Source organism: Silurus aristotelis, assembly GCF_946808225.1.
Source record: "Silurus aristotelis genome assembly, chromosome: 7".
Lineage (NCBI taxonomy): Eukaryota > Metazoa > Chordata > Actinopteri > Siluriformes > Siluridae > Silurus > Silurus aristotelis.
In genome coordinates, this window is record NC_139580.1 from 10580310 (window position 1) to 10591414 (window position 11105).

Below are 11105 nucleotides of genomic sequence, written 5' to 3' on the forward strand. Positions count from 1 at the left end.
CAAGATTCTCCCAGACAGTGATTGCAGTCATGATGAACCCTTCCAATGTTCATTATTTGACAAGGATTCAATCTTTTTATCTACTTGTATCTACTTTAATTACAAAATTTCCAACCAGACAATTAAACTATTTCTCCACGGTTGTTTACTGTGTTATTTTTGCTGAATACACTTTGCATTTAAGGCAACTTTGTGACTAAAAAACTCTGGCTAAATATTTAGACATATAAAGATGCAAAAATTATATATTATTAAATTAAAGATTTCTTGAAAAATGACATCAGTGCTGATTAACAATACAAAATGTAAAATATATAAACTATATAAATATACTATATAAAAAGTTTATTACATTTAAAGTACAGTATATGTAAAATATCACTTCTGTGATTTATTTATTTATTTTTTGTTAAACTTTAGCCTACTGTGACCTGCTCTGCTTTAGCTCTGACCCGTCTCTACATCAGAGTCGTGTTTGCAAATCTGAGTCCCACGCCGTAAATCAGGATTTAACAGTTAGTCAGTAAGTAAATGAAATGATACCTTAACCTAAAGACATTTCAAATATATTCAGCATCTTCTTCACTTATTCACATTGCAGTCATGCATGGATTTTGAGGGACATTGTTTTCTGCAGCATGACGTTCTATTTTTCTTTCACTATCTGGAAGGAAAGACATGCAGCAATGTCCAGGTTTCAAAATAGCACACATGCCTAATAACAAATCCATCTCACGAGGTTGTTTTGAGACAATTTATAAGTTTTTTTATGCCTTTTTGGTATGCCTTTTTTTTTGCGCAAACTTATGGACCTTTGCTGAGAGAATTAGAAAAATATTATCTAAGAATATATACATCATACTGAATAAAAGTGAAGAATTTTACTGGTTGCCAGATTTGTTCAGGCTTAGAGGTAAAAGGGAAAGTCATTTTACTTGCCAGGTTTGAGCCTGATTATCTTCAGTTTTTTACATGTTGTACTTTGCTGTTTTTCGATTTTGTGTGTGATATTAGATATTTGGCAATAGTACAATCTAGCATTTGTGACAAAACCGCACATAAGAGAAGTGTGAAAAAGTGAGCTTGGGAGAGTGGAAAGCTTGTACTAGGAAGGGAGTAAGAGAGAGTGTGTGTGTGTGTGTGTGTGTGTGTCTGTGTGTCTGTGTGTGTTTGTGTGTGTGTGTGTGTGAGAGAGAGAGAGAGAGAGAGAGAGAGTGGGAGGGAGTGGTAAAACAGGCTAGGTTATTACTCACTTAGCACTGGCTGATGGTACATATCCGATGCAAATGAAGATGGAGGCATGTAAGGAAATGAATGCTCGTGCAGTAATGGAACAAAAGATTGGACTATTGAAACTGTTGAAATTTGTGTTCTTTCTGCGTTTTAATGGAGAATAACAAAACCAGCACCTGGTAGGTCATACTTTTATTAAATGTAACTTTCATACAATTTATTGACAGTATTCCCTGACTGAGCTGTTCTAAATATTGCTTTTATAGGAAAGAATGGAATCTATATGTTTTCTCATGTGGAGTGTTACTCAAGCAGATGTAATTTGAACGGAAGCGGTTCACCCGCTGTAGCTGTCAAATTTTAATGTCTCCCATATCTCACTCGCACGCTTACATATAGCGAGGCATAAAAATATCCAGAGTTGCGGAGGTTATATAAAGTTTAAAATGCGAGACAATGTATTTGTCTTTGTGGATTTGTACCTGGAGATGGAATGGAAGTGAACAGCATTGGTTCTCAGGGAGTTTTTCTCTTTGCCTTTTTTACTGATTAGGGATGTGAGGTTCTGTAGGGATGCTTTGTGACGTTGGGTGTTGTTCAATGTTACTAAAATAGTGAAACCCTTTTTTTTTAATTATAAAAAATTATTTTTGTTCAGTTAGCTTTTAGGTCTTTATTTCTTTAATCCTTTCAATATTTTTTTTTTCTCAATGTTATTTGTATAGCACTTTTAACAATGTACAATATTGTTGCATATTTATTATTTATCCCTAAAGAGCAAGTCTTTGAAAATTCTCCACACTCATAAGTGAATCCATCCTAACAGCGGATAATAAATAATCCTGAAAAGTGCAACCAGAAAACTCATTATAATTTTATATATTTTATATATTTTTTGTCTTATCAACTGTTCACTAATGACACACCTGAGTACAAAGCTATCATAGCAAAACTATTCATTACAATCCAAAGCCATTTTTCTGTATTCACAGTAATCTCAGTAATGTCAGTAATCTTTTACGCTGTTATTTTATTTACTTTCGTCCAGAAAGTAGAAGTCAAATAAATGTATTTGTTTGTTTGTAGAGGGAGTGACTGTGCCAGTAAAGAGAGAGAAAGTGCTTTGTTCTATATGTTTGGTATTGTTATATTTATAAAAGTCAATATGAAGGATGTTTAATTAAGAGTATTTTAAAGCGTTGAATTGTTTATTACTTAAGCAGTTGTATTTCTTCAAAAAGTGCAGAGTCTGAAGTATAACGAGAGGCCAGATACAAGTTTTTTTACTTGTTAACTAAGTTAAATGTGTGTATATTAAAGAAGAACATTGTGAATGCACTGTGTGTGTGTGTGTGTGTGTGTGTGTGTGTGTGTGTGTGTGTGTGTGTGTGTGTATATATCTTTCTTTTCTTTGGTTCTTTTGGTACTTTGTAACTTTGTAGTTATGGGTTTCTTTACTATATACAGATATATACAGCATGGCCTGAGGATTTTGGTATGTAATTTCGGTGCTGTCAATAAATTACACCCTGCACAACAATGTTGCAGCGGAACAAGCGATCCTTTTTCCCCTTCCAAAACAAATTCTCACAGTTCCCAAAGCAGCTCTCCAGAAGAGAACATGAAGAATTACGCTGTTGATACTGAGATTTGTGCTTGTAGTTTATCGTCACCTACAATTTATAATGTCAAACCCCCTCTGAAGAAAATACTTCCACTAAAGAACATTAACTGCTCCATATTCAATTGATGAGTGTCTCAGAAACAGACAGAAATCTAATCGGTGACTATGAAGGTAGGACTTCAAATCAGTTCACGTCCCTGAACAGACTAATCTATTTCTGTTTGTCTCGCTTACTTTCTCGAACTCTTTCCCTCGCTATCCGATCGACTAATAATTCATCAATCCCGTGCTGCTTGTATCTGCCTTGTTCAACTTTCATGTATTATTGAGCTCACTCAAAAGCCAGAGTTGAATAATAGATGTTTGGAGTGAGTCGTGCCACGAATTCTCCAGCTCCGCAGGTCTTTTTTCCTCCCTCCTCCTATTTTTGTTCGCCTCACATTAAAATTTCACCAGGTGGTTTTTTTGTTTCATTGTTGTTGTAGGACAGTCAGAGTTTTATTTGAAACCGCGGTGTGGATTTAAAAAATGGATGACCGAAATGACCACCCTCTAAGTTCGGCCCACTTCACATCCACACTAAGCGCTGTTTGTTTCTCATATGTTGTGTCTAAATTTCATCCCTATTGTTCCCATGCAGTGCAGCCAGTTTAAAGTAGACAGATGATATTTGATATTCTGAAGAGCGCGGATGGAGAATGCTGTCACAAAGGAAAGTTTTGCAATTCAATTTTTTCAAATACCAAAATCATAGTGGTTCAGTAGTGAAAATAAAATGTCAGGGGAAATGTATATTTGGTTTTCAGTTATTCTAGCATAAACTTACTTTTTAATTAGAAGTGTTGATAAAATTGTTTTAATTAATTTGATTATTATTTTTTAATTATAATTATTGATTAATTTTAATTATTTTAATGAGATTTTCACACGAAACAAAAAGTATTTTCTTTCTTTCTTTCTTTCTTTCTTTCTTTCTTTCTTTCTTTCTTTCTTTCTTTCTTTCTTTCTTTCTTTCTTTCTTTCTTTCTTTCTTTCTTTCTTTCTTTCTTTCTTTCTCTTTTTTTTCTTTTTTTGCAGCCCCACTTCTATGAGCTGCATTATGTTGATTTGTCCTGAATATCTTTTCATATCTTTTTTATGTTGATTGAAACTGAGCTGAAATTCCTGACCTCATCATGAGTTTATTATTGAGGAAAAGTGTTTGTGATGAGATAAAGGACAAAAGTAATCTGATGAGCAACAATCAGCTGAACAGCCTCTTCTCATCATCTCCTCTTCTTTTTTTCACTCTGATCAACTTAATAGCTACATTCTTGTTTTCTAATATATCTAATTATAGGGTTGAAAATATAAAAGCATATTGTCCAAATTTGTCCCTTGTCCTCGTTCTCTCTCGCGCTCTCTCTCTCTCTCTCTCTGTGATCTCCATACACTCTTCCGAGCTTAATTAGGATCAAATCAATCGTGTATGGACAATGTGTCCAATTAGGAGCAGCTCTTCTAGTGCAGCATACTTATCCTCAGTGGGTGTTGTTATCTGTTATTAAGCCTCTTTTTTATTTTATTTTTTCTTGTGTTGGTCTTTACAGAGCACAGAGCCAATGCTTTGCTGTAATCACACATCCTCTCTGTGCTCAGTGCAAGGTGAGAACAACTAATACCCCATGACCGAAAAATAGCAAAGAGCATGTTTAAGTTTGGTGTAGCCAAAAGTCATCCACTCAAACAAGCAACACTTTATGAATTTAATAATCTTCAGAAGAAGAGCACACACTAGGTGCAACACTTTCTCCAAATTATAAACCAACATTGTTTTCAAATTAGCTGTTTTGTATTTGTATTTGGAGAATATAAAACACCAAAAATATGGCGTCTAACACGCATCTATTGCTTTGATAACCTGTGAGTGATTAATCGTGTTTTTGCTGACTGTCTAGACATAGGTGTGGTTTCTGTGGATCAGTTGTTCAGTGTTACAAATGTTTACAGGTTAAAATAGTGGAAAGATTATTCAACCTGACCATCAAGCAATTGCAAGTCAGGTACAAAGTTTTAAACTCATGCTTCATTAAATCAAAAGTGTCAAGAGTAAAGCTGAGTGAGCGAAAAACTTCCACAGCCATCAGTGAACAAAAAAATAGTCTGCGCTGTCTGGATGGGGGTGGTGATTTATACTTTATTCTTTGTCAATCATCATGACACCAGCCAATCTTGGAGAATTTTTAGCATGACATAATGTGTTGCCCTTCACCCTCTTTGGTAAAATGTGTCTGCCAGGTGACCAATTAACTTTTCAATTATAACTTTTTTCCAAAAGTGATTTTCCTTAGCCTAGCTTATTGTCTTTAACTTATTAATGAAAAGATGTTAAACAGTATTTATCCCTTTTATGCAAAAATCATTTAAAAACATATCCAGATTCTTTAATGTTATTTTTCAAATATACTACATCTAAAAATCTGTTTTTTATTCATAGGACTACTGTGAGTTTAAAAAAAAAGGAGTGCCAGTGGAGTCTAAAACAAAAGTAAAAGTGTTTTTTATTTGTATTAAATTAAAGAACATCAAAACTGAGTGATTTTTTTCCGTTATATAACAATTATTTATGTGCACATAAGCCTTTAATTAGCATCTTTTAGCATGGGCTTTTTATCTGAAAATCAAAACACAGTATTTTATTTTGTATATAAAATTATTAAAATAACACCAACCTTTCAAACTGACGTTGATTCATGTAGATTTAAAATGCTCCCCTTGCAGTATGTCCCAGCAATGAGGCTCCAAAGGGATGAACTTTACCCCTGCGTTAAAACGGCATGTCTCATCCGTCACTTAAATCGTCTCTTGTATTAAAACAATAAGACAAGCGATCAAATTAATTTACACGTTTAATTTTGAAAGATATTTTGAAATGGGTTAAATGGGATTTTAGGGTCCATAACTTGTAGTTTGTGTATGTGTAACATTGCAGGCATCTAACATTTTTTTAAGATCCTACTACTATCTCATTGCTGTGAAATTATCTGACCAGAATAATTCATGGGAAATTGTTATAAATAGACTTGTCCTTTACTAAGGGCAAATTTTTTTTTTTTTACATCTTTGTTGCGTTTCAATTTTTTCAGCATGAGCTTAGCATTTATAATATCAATGCCAGTATACATAATACTACATCTAATATACATGGGACCCATAATCTTTTATCCTAATGTAAGGTTTGCAGGTGCCATTATGGGTGCTTCATTCATAACTACAATGCCAGGCTTTCCTCTAATGCAGAACCATTTGGTTTGAGGCTCTTTATGATTTATGGTGTCTGTTCACAGCATTTTAGATAGTGGTCACATATCAGTCAGGTTTAAAAGCTCCACTGATGTCAAGAAGACTTGGGCTATCCTTCCTGGTCAATCTACCTGTCAGACCTGTGAGAAAGATGCTTTGTCACCGAATCGTACACTGAATAACAAGCATGGCGAGTGATGAAAAAGGCCGTAAATCACAGACAATTCAGCTTTCATGTGTGGAAAAGCGATTCCCGCTGAACCCAGCAGGCTATCAGTATGAAATCTAACGAGCTGCCATGCTCTGATATGCACGCCTCACCATTTTTTTTTCTGATGACTCAAGCATCTCTTTTGTGGGAACCCAGAGACCTGTTTTTGTTGTCGTATGTTTTTTTTTTTTTTTTTTTTTTTTCTCCCCCCACCTTGCTTCAGCCTGGCTTTTCTCCTGCATTAATCAGAAGCTAGTGGCTGCCTAGGAAGATGAAATGGCTCGAGTAGAACCCCGGAGCGACTCTAATACACTGACGCCTAATACACTGACGGCGAATTAAAAACCAGTTCAGCACTCGTTCTTTACACCTGATCGCTCCGAAGAGTTTTCTTGTGTACCTTGCAGGTGATTTTCATGCACGCCTGGATTATTTGGAACTTGATGTGAAGTGCTTAGGTAGTGATGTGGTGCAAGGTTATAGAGGGGATTCACTCGACTGTATATCCAATATTTTCTATTTATACCACTTTAATACTTTCTGTACCACCTTGGAAATGTGGTGCACAAATATATTATTCAAAGAAAAAATAGAATTTTTACCTTAAACCATTTTCTCTTAAAGTTTATTTTAATGTTTCACTTTATAGATGGATAAATAAAATGATGGATAAACTTGTTTAAATGATGCTAAATACAGATATAAACGTTTGCTTGCTTGCATTCAATTGGCATATACAGTGGTGTGAAAAAGTGTTGGCCTGTTCCTGATTTCTAATTATTTTTTTGCATGTTTTTCACACTTTAATGTTTCAGATCATCAAACTAATTTAAATATTAGTAAAAGATAACACAAGTGAACACAACATGCAGTTTTTAAAATAAGGTTTTATTCTTGTTTTCCTATAGGGAAAACAAAATCCAAAACTACATGACCCTGTGAAACACACCACCACTTTTTCACACCACTGTAATTAACACAAACTGTAATGGAGATTTCGAACGAATGTTGGCTTGACCTTCGCTTGTGTTGGGAACCCAAAAGCATGACATATTTATACACGTTTCTAAATATCCTTTAAAGCTCTGTCAGTGCTTTAAAGGGCATTTACCTTAAGACAATAAGCTAGCTAGTGATTAGCTCCATTAAAGCACTAAAATAGAGCAACCTGTCTAGTGACAAGGGTAAACAAGCGTTTATCATTGCAGCATCGTTGTTAGTCCACTTGGTCATATCAGCACCCTCTAAAATTAAATATTTAATAATGCAATATTTAAATAATTAATAATAATATTGTAATAATAAAATTCATGACTATTTAATATATACAGACACACACACACACACACACACACACGTGTGTGTGTATATATATATATATGTATGTAGTAACTAGCTGATACAACACTGTAATTTGATTGAGAAAATCAGCTTTTTCCTTTTTAAGTACCACTCTACAATGAATGTTTGGAGAACAACTTCTTTGAGTATACTTGACCGTCAAATAATTACCAAAACAACCCCAGTTTTCTCGTTAGCCTCTGCACAATTTCCTGTTTCTTACATAGTGGAAAACACTGATGCTGGTGGCCATATTGGAACTTTTGGTACCTGTAAAGAGTTTTACTTTTCCAATGCCAGATGGTCTATACAATTAGTTCTGGTGGATGGGGCATTGTTATCTTCTCATGAGTTGCACCAACAGGAATAGATGATACTCGTGGGTTGGAGATTGAACTGTTTCTTGCTAAGCATATTGTGTTAGTGTTTTGGTCTGAAAATTGGGTCCTCATATACTCAAGCTTTTTGTATTTTTTTTATTTCTTAAATTTTTTTTTTTTATCACCACACATTCAAAAACATGGCACCACATGTCGTGTTGTGTGTCCATCCGTAAATAATAGACACATAGTCTAGCCTTTTTTTTTTCTGATTTGCACCTCAGCAGCACTTCAGGCACTTTTAGGCATTTCCAAAACAGCAGGCTTTACTATTGACTTGTCTAGATCGAAATTGAATTTTAGCTCTCATTTAATTTGTCCTCTAGCGTCTCTGCGAAAGTGGCACGAACGCACATTCAAGTGCGTCCATAGCCAGGGCATGCTGCAGATATGACAGATTTCGCCAAACCAACTCAGAGCCCACTCCCCCCAGAGCTGCCAAAAATGATATATTACCCCTCAGCACTCACAGTGGTTGGCTCACGGGCAATCCAAGCTATTTGTTCCATCCAGATATCCTGTTGGTAAACACAACAGCAGTGGTGTGTGTGTGTGCGTGCACGTGTGTGTGTGTGTGTGTGTGTGTGTGTGTGTGTGTGTGTGTGTGTGTTGGGGGGGGGTATTAAAGTCACGAGACTGTGTGCATCTGTGCTATGGGTCAGTGGGTATAAGTATGGTTCAATGGGTGAGCAATTGAGCATGTTAATGTGTTTGTGTGTACCTGAGTGTGTGTCTCTGTGGGTGTATGTGTGAGAGAGTCTTGTGTACTATATCGCCTGAGGTGTTCCATTAATTTGCTCATCATGGTCCTATCTGTTACAGTTCTGTGGCCAGTCGGTCACACCGTCCCCAGAGGAAAATGTCTCTCTCTTGATGGTCAGAGTTCAGCAGCCGTGCACATGCTCATGGCTCTATATAGGTTATGGGTTTGATTGCAGGTAATAGCTGCTGTCTTTGTGCCCTCGGGCGAGGCGCTTAGAACGCACAGCTTCTCTACAGATTGTTCTGCGTTTAGGTAGCGCTTCTTGCCACGAGACAAATCGATGAGCGCCAAACGAAAATTGCTTAATTTGTGTTGCATAAACCAGAGTGTCAAAGCAACCCCAATGCTTCAATTGATACTGTGAATTGCACAGTAGATGTTTCTATATTGTTTATGTACTTGTGAAATTCAGATTTTTTTTAAAGATATTTTGCCGCCAATTTTCAAGCATGCCTAAACGATTCGAAAAATGAAGTTTTGTTGTTGAGTTGCAAGATATTGAAGGGAATTATAATTAATTATTGATGAATAGGGTTATTATATCAATCTTGTATTCAATTATGTCAGCTCTTCTGGAATATTGCAGCCGTCATCATTTTTATTTTTGACAAAATCTGACCTGAATTAGAACTGAATTAGCAAATGTTACATTTTTGTACAGGTGTGTATTTTTTTCCAGACTTAAATAGTTATATTAATAATGCATAAATAATTAAACAAAAGAAAAAAAAAAGAACAGTTTGTTAGCTAAGCATGTCATAAAGAAATCTTTAGGTACCGTGAAAATATTTTTGTCATGTGGCCTAACTTTATTTTGTACTTAATTTTTTAATGCTAATTTTTTACAATTGTTTATGAATGATGAATTGTTCCATTGTGTTCTATTCGCTTCTGAAAATGTACCTTTGGTCCCATTTTAATTATGTGTTTGGTGGGTGATTTGAGCTAATTTAAAAAGAGGCAACATTTAATGGCAACCCAGAGCAACCTAACCAGCTATAGATATTGTGTGTGTGTGTGTGTGTGTGTGTGTGTGTGTGTGTGTGTGTGTGTGTGTGTGTGTGTGTGTGTGTGTGTGTGTGTGTGTGGGTATGACTGCTATCATCGATGCTAGTAAAAATTCAGCAGACTTCTCATGCTGCATTGACCTTGCTCTGAGCAACATCTGTTATGTTAAGTATATTAGAAATGTCTTGGGAACATCTTGGAATGTGAATTTGGATTTAGGTGTTGGTGTATTTTTTTTTTCTTTTTACTTTATGCAAATTGTTTCTGTTTTTGTTTAGTAGTAAACTAGTGTTCCAAAGGCAATCAATAGTTATACACAAGCATCTTCTTCTCCCACTCAGTAGATATTTTTATAAATGTGCTAATTTATACTCTCGTTTTTTCCTGTATAACCCTGTGCACATATACTTTCATTTTGTTGTTGCATTGTATTAAAGACATGTTTTGTCGTGTGTGTGTAGTAATAGGCAAACACTTAACACTTGACTAAAGTAGGCAGACACTTGACTCCAAAGTATTTCACATTTATAAATGAACAGTATAAATGTAGTAAAGTGTGTTACTCTTTTTAAAAGATCTAGATGTTTCTGGAACGCCATTATACCTAAACCTATTAAAACTAGCCAGTTATTTTATGTTGGAAATCATGAATAATATATGTACAAAAGTATTGGGACAACTGACTTATGTGATTATTCCCCAAACTGTTACCACAAAGTTGGAGGCACGTAATTGTATAGTATGTCTTTGGATATTGTAGCATTTATTTTCCTCTTCACTTGAACTATGAGACAAACCTGTTCCAGCATGACAATGCAAGCTCCATGAAGATCTGATTTACATGGGTTTGAGCGGAAGATCTTAAGTGGCCTGATATAGAGCTCTGACCTCAACCCTATTGAACACCTTTGGGATGAATAGGGAAGCTGACTGCACCTATCTGATTTCACCAACATCATTGTGACTGAATAAGCACAATTCTCCACAAGCACACTCCAAAATCCAATGGAACATCTTCTCTGAAAAGTGAAGGTTATTATAACAGGAAATGGGGACCAAATGCGCAAAGGGGATGTTCAAAAAGCACCTTTGAATCGTATGGGCAGGTTTCCACAAACTTTTGCTCTATGAATTGTTTCAAATTTAGTTTTTGATTCGGCCTAAGTAAATTCAATAATTAATTCACAGTCCTATTTTTTTTAGACCCGCTAATAATAAAACTACATTTTGAGGACAATCTTATTGCGGAAGGTCACTGTTGAG

At 35.4% G+C, this 11105-nt stretch overlaps 1 protein-coding gene across 3 annotated transcripts in view; it reads left to right on the forward strand.

Annotated features, from left to right (window-relative positions):
• The window catches only part of ndst1a (N-deacetylase/N-sulfotransferase (heparan glucosaminyl) 1a), a 57282-nt gene that overhangs the window by 8555 nt on the left and 37622 nt on the right, over positions 1-11105 (forward strand). The window contains exon 1 of one of the 3 annotated variants that reach the window (XM_083546977.1): positions 1084-1412. The exons of 1 other annotated variant lie outside the window; for it this stretch is intronic. The gene's annotated coding sequence lies outside the window, so the exon portion shown is untranslated. Of the gene's footprint in view, positions 1-1083; positions 1413-11105 lie in introns of those variants that run through there. One more of the 3 variants, XM_083546979.1, reaches the window with a different exon arrangement.